At 38.1% G+C, this 20,572-nt stretch overlaps 1 protein-coding gene across 2 annotated transcripts in view; it reads right to left on the bottom strand.

Annotated features, from left to right (window-relative positions):
- CD36 (CD36 molecule (CD36 blood group)) overlaps positions 1–9,693 on the bottom strand; it is a 52,807-nt gene extending 43,114 nt beyond the window's left edge. For both annotated transcript variants that reach the window (XM_071424016.1, XM_071424017.1), the window contains exon 1: positions 9,416–9,693. The gene's annotated coding sequence lies outside the window, so the exon portion shown is untranslated. The remainder of the gene's footprint in view (positions 1–9,415) is intronic.
- Positions 9,694–20,572: the final 10,879 nt, after the last annotated feature.

Here is a 20,572-nt window from a genome sequence, read left to right as displayed (position 1 = left end):
GTCTCATCATCCATCTAGCAATTACAATTTCTGTCACTTACAATGCAGCCTAAATCAGTAATTACTTCATACCACATAGGTGCTTTAATACTGGCCTATTTAAAAAGAATAATTCAATAGTAACAGAAGGCTTGATGGAAAAACAAATCTATAAATGCACCATTTGCAGTTGAGTAGTATAGTGTAGTATCTTAGCCCTTCTAATAGCAATAAAACTGCTTTCAACAAGTATTTAATTATACTTTATTGAGAAAGAGCATAGATGTATTACCACAAGGCAGTTCATAATAATTTTTCTGACAATGCAATGGATTGCAGGCTCTTGAAAAGGTGAGGTTGCATTCATGTGTGATTAATAGATTCATGTAGGTTTTCATTGTAAATCCTGTATTTTTTTGCTAAGGAACAAGGCAATCAACAGGATTTTGAGGTTAAATTTTGCCATATCATGAGAGCTTCGAAGAGCATCTGTTTTCATGACCATCACTTTTTTCAGGCTTCCTATTGTGTTTGTTTAATTAAAATAAGGCTTATCTGAATTGCTTAATGGTATTAAATATCTTACTCTGCTCCAAGGTTACCACATTGGTAATTTTCCCCCTTATCCCAAGTCATGCCTTCATTTAAACAGAAAAGTTGGGTGGAACTGACTGACTGATGACAGCAGAGCCTGACCTCCCTTCCTTGCCTCCCACTTGAGCACACCTGCTTTCAGAGATTGATTTCCTGGTAGCTACTGTGAAGAAACCACTGGAGTAAGTGAGGCTGAGCTGATGGGAATGAAAGCTGACTTAATAAGATTGCTTTACTATTCTGTGTACTTTATTAATGTTTGGAGAAAGCTGAAGCTCAGCTACATAACCCATGGTTGAAGAGTCTGTTCTGTGTTCAGATGTTATTGGTAAAGAGAAGCAGACTTCAGCAAGAACTTTGGGCGATTGCTGAAATTAAGTTTTTTATCCGGGGTGTTTAAGTTGAAATTTCTATGCTAAATTATACAAAACAAAATCCAAGCCCTTTCTATATAGATCAAAACTACTAAAATAAATGAAATCATCTTTTGAGAAGTATATGTCTTTCTGTGTAGGAAATTATCTTATTTTTTAGCTGAGATAGAAGTTTCAATCTACAATAGTAAGTCCAACACCTGGTGCAGCCGGTTGGGATTTTTCCAATTCAGTCAGCATACCAAATGAATACATTGCACACATCCTCACTTTATTTGCATAAATAATCAATTGTAAGGCAAAGTCCTGAAATCCTCTCTGGCGCCAGGAATTTATCTGAGAGAGGATACAATAAAAAGTGTTCAAAGTCTGTCCAAATTGAAACATAGCCTGCAAAAACATAATCACAAATGATTAAATGAAAAATTCCTTATCAGAGGCAGGACACATAGATGTCATCCTATAGTATTCCATGTAATTGTGAAGAGCTTTTAGCTTATTCTGCTTTACATGGAGTGTTAAAAATGCAGTGCAGAAAAGACCTTTTTATTATAGCTCTGGTCTTAGAAACAAATCAAAACAGTAGAGGATTAATCCATTGCTTAGAATTCAGTCCAAATTATTCAGGTAGAGGATTAAGATAATATTGTCCTACTTTAAAAAGTGAGAAAAAATTATATAGTAGTTTTATCAAGAACTGAAAGCAAATCATAACATTAGAGCTGCAGTTAGAATCATTGAACAGATCTCTTCTAGCTGGTGCTGTCTGCTGGGTTCCCTGGTGGAGATGAGTAACAATCAAGGAAATTGCATGAGCAGCACTGACAATTTAGGACATATTTCATCAATAATTAAGTGCTGCTGGCTGCAGGTGGAAGGGAGGTAAAAAAGAGAGAGATATACAGAGGAGAGGCCTAGCTACAAAGCAAGATATAACAAATTCAATGGGAAACTACTGTACTTCAACACTATTAGAGTAATATGCACACACAAGCATGGATCTTTAAAGAACCTTCACTAAACAAAAAATAAAAGAATCCTCAGTTTTACACATAAGCTCAATGGTTTTTCAGTGAAAGAAGATGGTTGCTATGAGCAGAGATTTGGGAGGGAAGAGCTCCCCCCAAAAAAACGAGAGGGAAGGAAGTTCACAGCAATGTGAAAGTGGAAAAGGATTGATAAAATGGTAAAAATAGTCAGTAATCCGTCAGTAACCACATCATCTTCTGCCAAGGTGAAGTTCTTCACAGCTATTCTAAAACCTTGGATTCTTGTCTTCAACCCAATTTGAGTTGGATGTATGATGGTTAAGTCCAGTCTTCCTCTCTGCTGTTCCTCTACGTGGTGTTTTCAACAGCAAAGGAGTGAAATGAGACTGGATGGGAGAGAGTCTGAGCCCTGCTCTCCAGCCCCTAACCACAGACTCCTGCACAAAATGAAAGTACTTTTGCCAAGGGTGCATCACCCATCACCTGTGCTTAGGTTCATCCTATCCACTAAATTGTATATGCCAGCATCATGAATCCCACTCCTACAGCCTGTTCTGGAGCCTGGAAACATCAACATTTTTTTTTATAATCTGGTCCTATGTGAGAATATGAGGAACTGCTTCTCAGACTATTTATGTTTCTTAATTTCTCACCTAAAATTTAAGTAGCTGAAGTAGAGAAGATATGTATTTCCATTGTTAAATAGTTTGAATTTTTTAGAAGTATGACCATGTTTTTGAATATCCAGTCTTCCAGGTCCACATGCAAGCATTAATTCCATAATCTGAAATCAGTCTTAGCACACAGAAAATGTTCTTTGTTAATTTGAAGCTGGGAGGTGATATGAACTCTGTCTGACATAACTAAAGGAAATAGGTAAATCTTGGGGAAAAAATAAAAAATGCCTCCCTTTTGTCAAGGAAAGTCATGCCTCAGAGTTTTCTTTGAAGAAGCAAGCAAGAGTGGGGATGGGAAACCTGCACGTCAGTTACTTCAATTTGAACAAATTGTTTAAATCAGCCATCCACCAAATAATGCTGAAGAAACTAAAGTGGAAAAGCACAAGAAGGAAAATCCTTAAATAACAAAGAACTGTACAAAAGATGGGCAACAGACCTCAAGTAGAAGTAAAAAGTAATCAGGAGTTTTTTTTGTTTGTTTGATGTCATTCTTTAATTTTTACATCCTTATGAAAATTAGTCATTTCATGTAATACCAAGGAATCTGACTAATTCTGGCCCCTGAAATTAAACTGAACAAAATGAGCTTTCTGTTCCTCAGTTATGTTCCTCTTCTGGCTATTTTGAGTGAAATGGCATGGTTCTGGGGAACAGGTTCTAGGGGTAGACAGGAAACACTAAATTGCAAAGATGACCTTTAGAAATGCTTTGTCACTTCTGCTCACTTGTTCCACTGCAGACAATTTGTTTCTTCTGCAGGTTTTTTGGGGTTTTTTTTGCTATTTCAACTCATTTCACTTTGGGCAGTCTGAAGAGTAGGTTGACTAGCCAAAATTGTGAGATACAAATATTTGGCAGGATAGGTCTTGTAGGCAGATGTTCTTATTGCTGCTAGCTGTTTGGCACTCTGATGTTGTGTAGGTGTACACCTTTTCATGCATGTAGTGAATAAGGAATCTCTATCCCCAGAGGTTGCTTCAGAGATATTCAAACTGAGTGAATTAATTAAAGGAGCCACAAAGAGTTTCTTCATGAACACAGTTGAATGAAAGTTGAGTATCCTCCTTGTTTGAATATCTATTTGAATTTGAATTACAAAACAAGCCACAGGAGTATCTTAACAATGGAATAATTTTTCACTTTTACAGTTTTGTTTTTGGCTTTTTTTTAAGGGACACACAATTATAATTAGTCAACAATCTTGAAGCTCTGAGAGTGTGGCTTTTTTGATGAATTTTACATTTTATTTCCTATTTAGACTTTCTTAGAGGGGGAAGAGAAAAATCATACAAAAAGAGTGAAGTATTCAGAAAATATTCTGGAAGCATTCCAACAACCATTAAGATTTATAAACTATTCCCAGTAATTTATTTTCCAATCTATTGTTCTATTTTCTACTATTATTTTACCCTTTAAGAGTAAAAATATCTTTAATTTAAAATAGATCCCTCTTCTATGCATCTAATAGTTCTATTCCTGTACCCAACTAGTAGTTTTCTCTCTTACTAATAACCATTCATATTGCCTTTTCTATCAGCCCTGAGATTTCAGATTTCTTTCTACAAAGAAATCTGTGTTTCCCCAAGGTAATTCTTATTTTCTGCTCTGTAGCATGTTTTTCTAATATTTTCCATATCCTCTTTTGCATTGCAGTACTTGTCTGCTTGTCCTCTTTGTCTCCTTGCTCGTATTTTGTTACTTGTTTACACTGACCTCAGCAAATCACTGAGTTCCCACAGTCATGCTTCCCTTAGTTTTAACTCCCCTCCCCAAAAAGAAAAAGATTGCAGGATTTCTGACCAAGATAACTGACTGGGATATCAAGCCTTGGCATGAAGAGTGCAGATAATACAGAACTGACATTAAAAATGCAGTGTGGTGACAGGATCACCAGAAGCTCTTTTAGACCCTGGTTGTGTAAAAATCCTCTGGACCTTTCCCAGTAGAACATCTCCCACTTGTCATCCTCTTGCCTTTGTGCTGCCTGTTGCCCAATGCTCTTATTCTTAATCTGATCCCAGAAGTGTCAAATAAGCATCAGAAGGATCAAGGAGGGGAAGAAGCACTAAAGGAGGGACTGACAGCGTGAGGTACATAAGAAGGTACAAAATTGGCTCAGTTTTAGGAGAGGCTTCCCTAAGCTCCAGATTTCCACCGATTTCTCAATTGTCACTTTCAAGTTACCTAACTCCATACCTTCCTAACTCCCCTAAGTGTTGCAAGACTTTGAAATAATTTTGAACATCTCACATAGTTCCTAGTGTGAACTATGTGTTCTTCATACAAAGCACACACTAGGGAACAGCTGCAAAACTTGCCAGAGAGGAAAAGCAAGGTAAGGGTCTATATGTTAGATACATTCCTCATTCATCTCAGGATGTTAAGCTATGAACTCTCAGCTAAGGAGATGGATTCCTCCATGGGCAGTTCCTCCTAAGTGGAATTGTTGGACAGATCACCTCCATTTCAATATTTGGAGGTGTTAATTTCCCCACCTGCCTCTGAATGACAGATCTTTTGCCATAATGCTGCTCAGAGGACACTGAAAGGACCAAGGTGTTGATGGTTTTTTCCTACCTGATCCATCAAGCATGGCTGCACCTTTATTCTCAGCAGCTTTCAGTATGTTCACTGGCAACCTGTGTGTCTATTTAGAGAAGCTGGGGTAACCTGGGCTGCCATGAGTGTGAGCACTGACTGTCCATCTGTAGCACTTCACAGTTCCTTGACCACTTTGCACCACTCCAACCAACTCTAGCAATCGATATAGGAGAATCAGTGCTGCTCAGCCTCAACATTCCTCACTTGGTTATTGTATCTTTTCATTTTGCAGCATCAACAGAGTCCCAGAATTAGGTGGATGGCATATTTTAGGATGCTTGTAATGTCTAAATACTGGTTAAAGGTACCTAAAGTATCTCTAGCTCAGCTAAATTTATCCCCTTCTTCGCTCTTTGAAGAAAGTCAGGAGAAACAACTCAGATCTTCAGAAATTAGTCCTCTTCTGCTTTCTATATAGTCCAGTGGGAAGCTGAACTGGCTATCCTCCTAATCTCACTAAATCTACTAAAAAACTGGATTTGTTCTCCAAATCCTCTTGGGTGTAATTTTCTAGCTAGCACTGAGGATAAATGGATATGTAGGTATAACACACAGAGTGACTGGAACCAGAGCAAAGAGTGAGTGCTGTGTGCGTAGGTCAGGATGAGATATTGTAACTGCTGGCAGTGAGGCCAGGGCTCTTACTCTGTGCCTTCACAAACGGGAAAAGCCTCATCATAATATTCCTTTTTAGAGTCTTCCATTTCATTTACTTCAATGCTAAAACCATCTCTTTCCCTTCACAGAGCTGGAACACAAGATTTTTTCTCTTAAAGCATGTGTGACCTAAACAGTTCTTACAACATATAATAATAATAGTTAAAAACAAAAGAAAAGAAAAAGCAGTGTAATCCCAGTAATTAAAAATAAGTACTTACTATGATTATTCCTTAAGAAAAAACCCTTAAGTGTTCCTAGTTTGCACAAATGTTGGTTGCACCATGTTTGCACAAAATATTCTTTAATTAGCACAATGCTCCCTAATCCAGAATTGCTGGGTGTGGACCAAATATTCCACACTGCCCAGGCTGCATGTTCTGGACCTTCACCACCTTCAAAGCATTGCCTTGGCAAATGGTGCAGAATCTGCAATCCTGATCCAGCTCTTTGGAGGACTGTGGTGAAAATCTCCACTGTTTTCCTGAGGGTTTTTGGTTTTGTTTTAATTTCTGAGATTTTTCCTTTGCATGTTTTATAAACCGCGCCAATGCCTACAGCTAAAGACAAATGGCAACCTGAAAGATGGTCCTTTTTGAAGCAATTTTGGAAGTCTTGGAAGAACACATTAATCACCCGTGTCACAATTTCCAAAGAGGTGGCATCCCTAAGACCTCTTGTATGGAATGACTTTTCTATAAAGTTTCTTGAATTTGGTCATTCAGGCAGTTTTAAAACAGAAAATTGCATAAATCAAGGACCAATATTTAACCACTGTGGCTGAAAATCTTCTACCTCCAGAAACAGTGCCAATGATTCTAATTTGTCTTCACTTTTGAGAGTCAAAAGTATTTTTGCATAAAATTGACTGATAATTATAAACAACACCATCATATTTTTAGGAGAGTCAGAAAAGTTCACTGGCTTGACATAGACACTATCTAAATTGTTCTGTTTCATAGTTAGTTATCTGTTGTTTCCCATATACATAAACTATAATATATTTGATCCCCCAAAAGACTTCAAGTCATAACCAATATAAATTATTTTGCTCTGCCTGTTTTAAAATATACTTTGAGTGTTTATGGATCATCCCAGAGTTTCTGTTAGGTTAAAGAGATAAAACATTTAAATCCTGTGCACTGCTGACATGACTGTTTCACCTGTGCTATTAGCACATATGGGACTTAAGTTCCAAAGCTAAAAAATAATAATTCCAATATTGAGAGTACAACAAGCATACAGCATGGCTTAAGCTACATTCAAATCCTGTTTTCAGGACACATGGATTTCCTCCTAAGTCACCGCAACAGCCTGTGACTTTCCAAATTTGATTTACAGTATCACAAAGACTTGGAGCACAGAAGAGAAGTTGTACCAACTACATCAAGGGGATCCTCAGGAGAGAGATTTGAGGTTGATCTTTAGAAGCACGTATAAGGAAAACTGGTTCAGTTAAACAGTCTCTAGTGTAAATGAACAAAGAACTATTTGCAAGAGGAAGTATCCGAAAAGACACAAAAATAGCTTGTTCATTATGAGTAGGAGTCATGACAGGAAAGCCACAAGTGCAGAGTCACATGAAAAATCTACTTACATACACAGTCAAGGAAATCCTTCACCCAGAGATCATAAATTAGATCTCTTGGCTTAACCACTAAAAGAATATAAGCCCAAACCAAGCAAAAATTTCTTTTAGGGATCAAGGTATACCTACGATGGCTTCCAGTCAGATGGGCCATGGCAGAAAGTACCCAAATGGCTACAGTGGTAGTGAATAGTTGTATATCACATTTCTAGAACCAAAGAACAAACCCTGGTACTTGTGCATGACAGCTAATTAAGCCAAAGAAAATCTTCTCACTTCAGGAGTACTTTAAGTGTTAGCAGAAGCAGAAATCTTGTTCTACAGTGCAGTCCTGACAGCAGAGAAGGTCAAACTTTTCTAAACCCCTAAATTCACATTTGTAGATCACATTGCAGTCAGCATCTTCTCATGAGAAACTTGTTGTCTGTATATTATTAGACTCACTCAAAGTTCATTTGATGGAAGAACCACCCTAAATAGGATAATATTTTTTGACTTTGCATAATTCTACAGCTTTGTGCATTGCACAGTTCTACAGCTATCTGTACTCAAAGAGCAAGACTGTGGCCCACAGAGAAAGACTTGAATGCATCTTTCCAATTCTTTATCTATTTTTCTCAAAAGTTATAGTCAAATTATGAAGTCAGCCCCACTATGTTTACTGAACTTGTCCAACTAAATCGGTTTCTATTGATATGAGTACCAAATGGTTAAGATATCTGTAGTCAGCCAAAATTTGTTTCTGGACCTTAGACAAGGAATTTATTCTAAAAGCTTCATATTTTTAATTAAAAAAAAAAATATACATCTTCCCTCAATCACAGTGATGTTCTAAGGATTAATTTCTTAAAAGCTCCTGTAACCTGTGAGATCTTCAGAAAAGGCATGCTTAATTAATTAATTACTGTTATCATCACATATTGTCCTGAAGGCTCAGTGGAGAATTTGTGCTTTTCAAAACAGCCAGTTTCTTTGAAGGGAAGAAAATAAGAATGTTAACTTCTAATTATAGAGTCTGAGGGCTGATAGATGTAAAGAGGCCACAGCACAACGGATTGGTCTAAGCAGCGAGTGATAATACACATTACATAATTGTGTGTTACAAGCATTTAGATGGTGATGGCCACGCATTTTTTAATTAAGTGGTGAGACAATTTACGTCAGATGACCAATGGCTTGGACACCATTCCTGCCTGATGAGAGTGTCCCTTCAGCAGATGTACAGCTTACTGACCGCTGCAAGTCAGAACTGAAAAATGAGCACCTGAGAAGGAAAGGGTTTCTGCACAGGAAGAAGAACCTTGAGCTGTCTCTTTTGTAACAGAAGATCTCCTAGAAAAGCAGTTCAGCACTACAAAGGACTTAAACATTCCTTTCTTCTTTTGCTGTGTTATTTTAAGCATTCCTCCTCAAACACCAGGTTGTTGATCTCAGCCCTTGATCTGTTCCTTCTTCTTGATCATTACAACCAAGCCCCTTTTTATTCCTTGATTAGTTGCCAGCTGGATATTCTCCCTAATACAGCAGTCCTGAAGCAGTACAAACAGATGGATTAAATAGAATGGTAAAAGCATAGGAGTTGCCTAATTATTTGAAATGCATATTTATGCCAAATATCTAAACACGGCATGGAGCTGGAGGGCATAACCCTCTCCTCATGGTTAAGTTTGCAACATAATCTAAACATTAATGGGGCTTCTTTAGTGTCAAACAGAAACAATAAGGAGTTCCTAGAAATCTCCTGGAAGGAAACCTATGTTCTAAAATGTACGTTTAATGGCTTCATCACTCACTGTTGATTAAAATGTAGTTTTTGTCACAGCTTGTATAAAGGGCAGCATTTTATTGCTGTGCTGGGGATCAGATCTAGAAAGAGATTTGATTCCAAAATATTCCACCCAGGGAAAAAAAACCCAAACAAAACAAGCAAACAAACAAACAAAAGAGGCATACCTGTATATGTTGTAGATGGTTGTCTGAAGGATCCTTTTCACAAGGCCAAACTCCTGCTCATGGTGCCATGGTTAATCTCTCAGCTCAAATTTCTCAGCCCAAGTATGCCAGAATTCAGGATTCAACCGACTCAACAATAATTAGTCAGGTGAAATACAGCTGCATAATGGAGGCAAAGTTTGATTTAGTAAAAATGAGAGTCCCCAAGAGTCTTAAAACTCTTATCTAAAAGAGCATTTATAGGAAAAAAAAAAATACCCCCAAACCTGAAGTGAAATTAGTAAGAACATATAAAAAGCAGTTGCTTTGCATAATGACTCACTACTTCATTTCTTCCACACAAGCTTTAGGCATGTGAAATTGTCTTAGGTTTGAGCAGGAAGAAGTTGCCACTGTGAATTTGCAGTACCTTCTCACTAGTGTTGGAGCCTTACATTTGCATGTACAAGTGCAAGTGTGTTATTGGGTCACATTGCAAAGTGCATAAAACAGTGGCAAGCTGAAGTCAGATACAAGTCATAGGACAATCTCATAACACCTGAAGTGAATTCCTTTAGTGTGACATCTTTAGATGAACCAAGTAAATAGACACTCATTTGAACTTGAGCTGAATGAATATTCACTAGAGAAACTCTTTGCAGAAAATGGTATGTCCAGAGCTCTCAGATCCAACTTCCTGTTTAAACCAAGAGTTTCACCATCTGCAGCTCTTCTTAGCTATGTTTTTAAAATATCAAAGGACAGATTCTCCATAGTCTTCCAATGCTACATTATCCTGCACCCAGAAAATAAAGAAGCTTTTTCTGTTGTTCAAAACTATTAAGCCTCTGGGTCTCTTCTCAAAGATCTGCCACTATTGAGAAGATTTTGGTTTTCATTTCACAATTTCCTCTCAAGTAATTTTAGACTGCAGTTACATTTCCCCATAGTCTCTAAAAATACATTTACCAGCCATTTTTTGTGGTCAGAAAGTGAAAGCTAATACAATTTCATACTATCAAGGAAATTCATGCAATTTTATAGTATAAAGAGTAAGTGATTCTACAATTAAGGAATGAGATTTTCTTTATATAGACTTGTCTGGATTCTCTAAGTTTTTTTTTTCAAAGAAAACGTGCACTGGAACTTTTTGGCCAACGGAATCTAAAGATTTCTTAGATTGTGTGCCCAAACAAACTTCCCCTCCCACTAAAAACCGCCTACGCCTGAGCATGAGGTTACAATCAGGATTTCTGCGCTCATTTTGATGCTCTTTGCCCACATTTCACTTCAGACTTGAAGCTTATGGGGCTCTCACCTTAGGATCATCTAATTCTGTCAGAATTGTGTTAGAAAGGGCATAGATCATACAGACAGACTAAAAACTTTCAGTTTGGTGTTGCCTCAATGGAAGCTCTTGCTAGGGAGCACCCAGCATACCAGGACTGTGCAACTGTGCTACGACAGTGAGTGCTGGGGAGGCATGAAAACCAGTCAGAGCTTTGTAGAACCAGATCTCCTGTTCCTAATTCTCTCCCTTTCTCATAGGATTTTGAGACAAGTTCCCATGTCTTACAGCATGTTTGCCGCTTTGTGGGCAGTGAAATGTGGCTACACTTTTATTTCAGTTCACGTCAGTGGCACATAGCTGCTGGCTAAATTTGTCTCCATGGGTTGTCATAATCTCATCGCCCTCATTCCTTTCTGTTTCATGTATCACCTCAGCCCTCTGCTGTGAATTTGTCCTATCTTAGAGCAACTCTGCAAAAAGTGATTATCCTTCACCAGTGCCCTTGCACTGGATTGCTTCAAAACTGGTATCCAGCCAAGACCATGTCACCTCCAAATGCCACTGGATTCTCCCTTCTCTGCTAATCCAGCAGCCTCCATTTGAAGACACGTTTTAATGAAAACCAGGTATGCTTTAGTGAAGCCCAAAATATTGTTCTGTCCCCGAGACCAGTCACATTGAATTTTGCATCTTGCAGTGTGTGGGGAGTCGGGGTGGTTGTTTGGTTAATCACAGCTCAGCCTCACTGGGGTGTTCACAGCTCCAACCAGGATTTCCTAGTCCAGAGCCCAAACTGCTGGTGCCAGAACTGACAGCAAATATCCAAATTCCCTCCCTTTGCTTTGTGACCAGTGGTCCCCCACCTTTTCAAGGCGGATAATACTAAATATATTGTGACATGACAAAAAAGTGAGTATTGTTAAATTTTACAGAGGCACAGAGAACCTGCTGTCTGTGCCTTTCTTTTATCTCAGGTCAGAAGAAACTAACCTAGCCAGGAGAATCTAAAATAAATATTTATTAATATTTAACTAAGCCTATCAAGAATATTGGATCTGGTATCATACAAGGTGCACATCTAATAATGCCTGTTTTTATTCCATAATTCTTATTACTTTATCATATAAATGGCAAAGATAAATAGAAAATATAAAGATATATGTAAATATAAAATAAATTTTGATTATATAAAATAGAAATAAACACACTAAAACTGTATATAAATGTAAAATATATTTTTATTACATAAATATAAGATGCAACTAAATATTAAATGTAAGTAAAAATAATAAAAAAATTAGATTATACAAGTGAGACCATTTATAAAGAAAAAAGCTATTTACATTGTACTATTGAATATTTTCTGAAAATCTCATTGGTTGTGTATTTGACATGTAAGGGATGTGAATTCTGGTTTATGTTCATCAAGAACCAAAAAGAAATATAATTGTTTCTTTTTCTTGGTCAATAACTACACATGTGGCAGGGAAGCCTGAGATTTTTTTTTTGACAGTCTACTATAAAAAAATATGTGTGCACAGCTTTTGGTCAAAATCATCTATTTAGAAATACTATAATACATTTTTCATTATTGAAGTGAATGATTAAATATATATAAAATTCAATTTTATATATATAATTCAACTATCTATATAGTAAAATTCTGGAAAATTTCATATGGCAAAGATGAGCACAAAGTGCTGCCAGAAAATGTCAGGCTGGGAGCAGGACACCAACAGGATGAGCAGCCTGGAGCTGTTCACCTACTGATAGCAAACTGGAGAGCTTTTCATTTTTTAGCATCAGCATTTTCCCAGTTTTCTGCTACAGCAGAAAATTATCAGCTCCTCTAACAGGTCCTTTAAATTATTAATCCAGCGTGCTGTTTTCTTTGCAGAGTGACACAGTTAGAGTAGGCAAAGGTTTGATTTTAGATATCTTGTTTGCCAGAGTGGAACGTGGCCAGAAAGATCCCTTTGCATAAGGAGGGCAGAGATAATTATGTTGTGTTACATACACTGAAATACTCTAAAGCAAAGTTTAAGTGAATTATTTAATATCAGATAAAGAACTCAATTTTCAGTTCCCCAAGCATGGTGAATTTCCTTTGCTTCCTTTCTGCCATTGGTGAAGGCTTTTCCCAGATCCAGAGATATGTCCATGAGTTTTTCAGTGGCTGTGGTGGGTCACTGCACTAAGCACTGTTTGCAGGGAACTTTGGGGATGTAACATGAGTTTACTGCTGAGTCAGACATTTTGAAATGTGTAACACAGCAATTGCACAAGTAGCCCTTATTCTAAAATTAGTATTTTTTAAAGGAACGCTGACTGAAATTCTCAACAAAATGGAACTGTGGTTCTTATTTTCAAGAAAACATGAGAGGTGACTGCTGTGGCCTTTAAAGCAGCATGCTGTCTGTGAAGGGCTTGGTGGAAACAGGTTTTACTAAGTCTCTAGCTGTGCTTCTGGGAGTGGCACAGAACTACCAGTGACCAGCTGCATTTTGTGTAGTGCTGCTGAGAACAGCGTGTCAATATTTGTATAAACAGTTTGTCCTTGTTGTTTTACTGAGGGGAAAAAAAACCGTGCACTTTCCAACTGTGTCTAAATTTGAGCCTTCCTGCATCTTGAAGAGTAATCACATTTTTGAGTTAAGTAAGCAGGAAGTGGCTTCTAATCACTGAGAGATCAGGGGAAGGACCTGTGCTCTAGTAATGTGCCTGGGGTTTGCTGAGCCATAGCTGTGGGAAATGCAGGGATACCAGGGTAACTGCTCCTCTGAAGCACTACCTGTGATAGCAAGAGTTAACTACAAAGAACTTAAACCCCCCTACATCCACCTATAGTGCAATAAATTTCTCAGATTCCTTGTTGCATTTAGTTACAGAGAATGAGGTAGAAAACAGAAACAGCCAAGTGTTCTGTGACTGTGTTCATTACATATACAATAGCATGTTAAGGATAATTAAATAGCTTCTGCTACTCCTGCTGCTCCATCATGGAAGCATCCCCACTGATATTCTTGTTACTTAACAGTTAGGGGCACAGAAGGATATTCCACTCTGATACAGAGCAGATTTGGAAGAAATTCCCCAGAGAGAGTAGAATAATAAAGTGTAGCAGGCTCCCATTTTTTTTTTTTTAGAAAACCACTGATATGTCTTCCTTTTGTATCTTTTCAGACTTTGCTTTCCTGGCTTGGATTATTTTTTGTTTTCATTACAGGTCACAGGAATTCTTCTTTTCAAATTTTTCAAATTTTTCAATTTTTTTTTTTTTTTTTTAAATAGGACTGCCTTCAAAGGTTACAATGAAATGGCAAAGCCTAAGAACAACAGCAGCCTCTTGAGAAAGCATCTAAACAACCCATACCAATAATATATCCCCTTCCCCAAGCTTTGTGTTCCCCTGGAAAAGTTCCATATTCCCCCCTTCTAAAGGGAAAAACCAAATCTTTACATGTCTTTCTGACCCATTTGGTTTGGGTCTTTAGTAGGGAAGTTGTGCAAATGACAAAAAATCAGTGAGAAGAGAGAAGCTGCTGGTTGTGCTGGACAGAAGACTCTGGACAGCAAAAGGCTGAGTCAGAGGGAGTGGAAGGAGGAATGATCACACGCATCTTGCCACATTTACAGAGGGCAGCAGCTCCACTAAGCAGCATTCTGTAAACTGGAAGGTCAACATCCCATACAGGAACCAGCAAACCAAAACTGGGAAGTCTCTTTACAGCTGGAAATGGGTTTGGGGGTTTGGTGTTTTGAAGTGGGTTTTTTGGGCTTTCTTTATTTTTTCACCAAATCATAGCATCTACATTGCTGATACAATGCAGCAGAAGAAAAATTCACAGGCACAGTAATGAAAAGTCATTCAATTTAGGTTGGTAAGTTAAAGGGGTAAAAAAGTATTACCTTACACTCTCCAATATCTGTTACTCATAAGGAAGGTTTCAAAACTTCAGTCCAGTGAGAATTAAAAGACTAAATTTAGGAATTGTTACCTGAAACATGAAAATTAAAATGTTCCCAAACAATCTGTTGAAAATATGACAGTTTCACAAGACTGTCAATAGTTACGATATCATCCAAGTTACAGAATTACTTTGAAGACAAACACAAATATACATTTTTCATTCAAAAAAGTATATTGATAAGAAATTGAATTCTCACAGAAAGTATCTACGTTTTGCAGGATCTTCTCATTATTTCACTGGTTTTCATGGTACAAATCTATGCAAATAAATCAGAAGCAAGCTGATACTGAGCATTAGCCTGTATTAGTTTAAATCCAGTTTCTATACAATTAGAACATTAAAGCTTGCTAGAAATTATACATATACATCATTTAAACAGAGTTCATTAATTTATTCTGTCACTTTTTGGTGTTTGTAGTAACATAATGCAGCAGTCCCTCAAAATAAAAACATCAGGGCAACCGTGTTTTTCTAAAAGCTGTGTAGCCTCTGTCAAAAATACTTAAAGACCTAAACATGAAATTATATTGCTAGCAGAAGATGTAGCCACTGCTTAGGTGAAGCAGTAGTATGAAAAATTAAGACAAGTAGCATTTGAAATTATGACTTTCACAAAGCATCTCAGGAAGTACATAAAGATATTCACTATGTCAACTAGAAAATACTAATAAGAAGGAATAGCCAGAGATGCTGTTTAATATATTAAAAGACATTCCACCAATACATTCCTCTTTAGAGAGAAATCTCTAACAGTTGAGCATAACGGGCAAAAAAGTTTTATAAGCAGCATTCGCTGATAAAGGGAATCACCACCAAGGCAACAGATAATCATCTGTGGGAAATGGAAGTCCTTGACTTTGTTTACAACCTCCAAGAATCAAGGTCAGTATGTAAAGTGTTTTCAGCAATTATAAAGACTTTTAAGCATTTCTGAAAGTGTGGGTGGATGCCGGCCTTGCAAGAATGGCTATGGACACCAGCCATGTCCGTGACAGTGGCCATGACTACATTACTCAGACTTGCTAAAATCCACTTAAGTTTTAAAAGAGTGGGGTGGAAGTGTATCCTGACTGAAAAACAGGCAGTGGTGTTTTATTTCAGTGAGAGCAATAAACCATCAACACAAGGCTTGTCTATGAAATAGGGCCCTTCTGAGCATCCCTGGGTACCAACTTCTGCTGTCAGAGGCATGTGCCTGTGCTCAAGGGCAAACACCAATAAACTTTTTATCTTATCTCTGTTAATCCTTACACCCCTTTCTTCTAACATAAACAAATCTCAGGTACTCAGGTACTGGACCTTAAGGTCCAATAAGATAAAAAGAGTAAAAAGTAAAAAAATATGGAGAAAAATGGAAAAAAAAAATTAAAAAAAGATAATTTGCACACCCAAGAAAGGAGAAGGTGTCTTGAAATTTTGGGAGCCAGTTGCTAAAAAGAGGTGCAGCAGGAACAAGTTCTAGGCAGTAGAACAAGTTCACAGTACAAAATGTTCCAAATGGAACAACACAATGATTTGCTGTTTTTATAGAAATACCTGATGAGTTTCCCAAAAGGAAACTCTCAACAGATTGGACTAATACCAATAAACCTTGACATAAAGAAGGCTAAATCAGCTCAAATGGAGACTTGTCCCGCCAGACATATATTGTACTTGATATAAATCAATGATAGCTTGAGAGGCTGCCCACAGCCATTTCTGTCAATGTTGTTTGAAAAACCAGATTGCCTTGTTCTTCTCTCTAACAGGCAGAGTCAGAAATCACACTTCAGCTGTACAGGATATTAACTCGCTCCTATTGATGATTGATTTGCCCATGGGAAATGTGGGCATCTGCTTAGAAAAGCAGACAGAGAAAAAAACCCCAAACATCTGTATTTCTCCCCTGCCATGGTTTCTGATAACTGCAGCTTTATGAAGGTGTTTTGTCTCTCTCTGGTGAGTGGGCTGGTGTGTAGTGCTGGAGAGAGGGGAAGAGCAGCTCCCTCCAGCACCAGGCGTCAGACACCATCCTTTACTTCCCTGTCTCCTGGGAGTGAGCAGCAGCAGCAAGCCCAGCTTGACACATTTTCCCACCACTTTCCTCTTCCCTCCTTGTAGGGGGAGCTGCTCAGCCCCAGCCAGCCTCTCCTCCCAGGTCCTCCTTTCTTGAAGGAGCAAAATTCCGTATTAGTTGCAAGGCTTGCTGTGTCTTTGGTGCATATATTCAAGGGGGGAAATTGCTCTGCCAGGTAAGGCTAGAATCTTGGAAGACATAAGGAGAACACATGAAGGAAAAAATGTGATTCCAGAACAAATGAAGATTAATCCTGTGGTTCCATTTCATTTCCTATGAAATGCTTTATAGAAAATACAGAAGGAAAGATGCAGCACAGCGTGAGATGAGGACAGTGTAATCTTATTTTCTCTGAAATCTCCCCTAGAGGACTGCATTACACATACCTGTCCAAGGGTAGCTTCTGACTTTTCACTTAATTTCAGGTTTCTATTAGAGGACATAAATCTTTTCTTCTTTGGGAGACTACTTCACCTTAACAAAGCTTTGTTTATAAATGTATGTATTATAGAAGATTTTTTTGTATATCTGTTTCAGTACTTTTCCAAATTAGTGAAAACGCTTGGCTTGGGGATTTCTCTAGTTCCTTCCCAGTCTGCATACAGAATTTGCTTTCCCATCTCTTTCTATCTTTTTATGAACTGCGTGATTTTACTTTAACAGTATTTTTATTTTAGAGCTTCAGTCATATATGTTATAAGTCCAGTAAAATTCTGATTTCAGCTTTAAAAAATACCAACAAACAGCTTTTTGGGTTTTGCTTCAAATCTCACATCTAAGGCAAAAAACCCTAAGAGGCAAAATGGGGAAGGAAAAAAAGGATTTGTAGGAGAAAGGGAGAGAGACAAACTTGATCAGTTTAGGAATGGGGACAATAATGGTGGGCTGTGGCTTGAGGTGTGGTTGTATATTCACGTCATATTTTTCAAACATAAACCCTGGAAGTCCTTAAGAGGACCTGAATGGTGTATCCTGAATTTAGCCACCTTTGTCCTCATCATTGTCCCTGACTGGGAGGGTCCCACACTGGGGACATCTGAACAAACCATTAGGGAGGATGTGGAGAAGCAGAGTGATGATAGAATCCCAAATTCTGCTGCTGCTGCTGCTGCTGCTGCATTGGAGCTCTCTAGTGGGATACATGCTGCAGAGCTGGCTTCTCCTGTTTTGGCTGCTTAACAAACCACACCAAAATATTGGAATTGGTTGTTATTCTTAGGTCCTGTAAAGTGGTGTACAAAAAAAAAGAAGTTAAGACATTTCCTAGCATTCTTTTTACAATACCTAGTATGATTTTATTCTAAACTCCATGAATTCCTCAACAGCATCATCTGGCAGAGGAGTAATTCTTCTGTGATTGAAGGTAGGATTTCTAGACTGCCAGCACATAATGTAATTTGACTTACATTTTTAGAATTTTCTCTACCTGAACACAGATAAACATCAAAACCACAGGGGTCAGACTGAGCTTGATTCTCTGTTAACCATATATTTTTGCTGTTTACTTGAATATTCAAATTGTTTGAATGGGTATGAGTAATGGTCCAGCAGAAGTGGGATGGGACTGCTGTGGTTTGGGTAACTGAGATAAACAGGAGGTGGCCGGCACTCTCTGTTATCCATCCATGGATAGTGTAATCTAAAACTCTTATCTTTCCTTGTGCTTCTTCTTCTTAAGGGCAACTCACATAAGTGGGGCTGCTGAGGGAGTCACAGCCTGCAGAGTGTGGACTGACTCGTTCTCTATCGTATTTCCCTTTTGCACTGCTCTTCAGCCTCATGTTATCTGGATGCTCATAAGCACCAGGTCCCCCACTTCTGAGCCAGTATCAGTACAGGGCTTCAGGAAGCCCCTGTCCTGTCCTGCTTTATCTTTGGATCCCTCCCCTTCCTGGTGTAACACCATGAAATTAAGGGAGAGAAGCTGAGGAAAATATATAGAAAAAGAAGCAATGCACACAACATTAGAACAAAGCAGTGTGTGGATTTCTACTGCATCCAAGCAGCAAAGAAACAATACAGCAAAATGTTCTGGTTGGTGGGAGCAGCACGTGAGGCTGAATGGAAAAGATGTACAGAGATATACACTATAAACACTGCCAGTGGAATTACTGAAAGCTTTCCTAGAAGGAAGGCATGCATTTATGCTTACAAATGCCTTGCTGATCAGTTATTTGCCATGGGGAACCATCTCCTCCATTCCCTGAGTTTTTAGGGACCCTGGCATACATCACTAACCATGCTTTTATTCCTGGAATTACCATAGCACTTAAAGTGGGTATTTGGCCTTTTTCTGTGCAGAGCTGAGCAGCAATGCAGCACAAGCCAGTCCACAACTGCAAAATTTAGTTTTGAACTATTATTATAATTTCTGACTGGATAACACAAGACATAGGATTTCCCTGAAATCTTGTTTGAACAGCTCCACTCTTGCAAAACACCCTCTGCAGGATCTTTGTAATTATCAATCAGTGAAACAATAAGAGATGGAGGGGAAGGAAGATCACAATAAAAATGAGCACATCTCCCTAAATATGAGGAGGTTTCAGCCCAAGACTTGTGTTTTCTGTCACCATCTAAAAATGTTCTAGTTTTTAATAAATGCTCAACAAAAGAAGGAAACAGGTAGTAGTTTAATTAGCTCAAAGTAGTTAAACAATTTCCTTACCTTAATAGCTGTTTTCAAGTCTTGAATACATCCTTAAAAAAACAAAATATTCTAGGAATTTCTGAAGTAAAGGTCCATTTGTATCTCCTAAGGTAATTAGGCTCACACAAATTGATGTGCTCCTATTGTGAAAAAAGCACAGGATAAATTTCTGATCACCTACTCTGGTGCCAGTGAGAAACCTGAAGAACAATTAAGAATCTTGGGATGAATTAAGAGAATCTCAGCATTCACTATCCAGTATGATGTAACCCTGAATGTGGTCAGATTCAGATTTTTGTTTTATGCCATAAAGTCTTTCAAATAATCTTGATCAGAGCAGCCATGGATATTTCCCCCTGACTCTCATCCTCAATCAGACTTTAAAAGGTGAGTTTAACTCTCTAAAGAGAGGGGAGAACATCCTTATTCTGGTTTTACCAGTTGTCAAGTATAAGGTATGAGGAAAAAAATATGTACATTCTGGAGTGTCTATCCACGACAGAAATGAACCACGAGCCTACAGAGCCATCTTACTTTATGATCTCCTTCTCAGCATTTTCTGTTGTTGGTCTAAGCTAAATTTCACACTGGACACCTCTTGGGAGAGTTCAGGAGAGGAACCTTGCTGCCAACTTGAGCACTCTGACTCACCCCACAGGTCAGAACAGCTCTACTGCATGCTGGGGTGGCTGATCCAGATGGTCAGAGCAATTCTGAATGGTCATTTTGGATCTGGGTGAAATCAGCAACTGCATAGAGGTAACTAAGAACTCCTCAGTTAATATGTTCCAATTTCATGTGCAGTTTTTTCTTTTTATATTTTTTAATACTGTTTTGCTTACTCTGGACTCCCCTTTGAGTCCTGGAATCCTGTCAAAAGCAATGAATGACCATGTATTTGGAGGCTCTAGAAAAAAATTCTCAGCCTAAACAAAGTTTAGCAAATCCTTGTAATTTTCTTTAAAGTAAGTAAAGAGTTATGTTCTAATCTGGACTACATTAAGGCATATGGTACAATATTTCAGAGTATCATTCAGGAAGGAAAGAGAAACAATCATGGGGATCGTTGTAGATAGCCAAAAAAGACTATTTGAGGAAGAAGAAGTCACTGAGCTAGCTAAATTTTGCAAAGGCACACTAGGATTCAAGTGAATGAGAAGAGAAATTAAATGTAATAATACATAGGGCTTCAAAAGTTGCATTCTGTCTC

The sequence above is a fragment of the Agelaius tricolor genome, unplaced genomic scaffold (assembly GCF_023055355.1).
Source record: "Agelaius tricolor isolate 1412-34295 unplaced genomic scaffold, bAgeTri1.0.p SCAF_3, whole genome shotgun sequence".
In the NCBI taxonomy this organism is placed as follows: Eukaryota; Metazoa; Chordata; class Aves; order Passeriformes; family Icteridae; genus Agelaius; species Agelaius tricolor.
The sequence above is the reverse complement of the archived record's forward strand: the minus strand, read 5'-3'. Positions and strand labels throughout refer to the sequence as shown.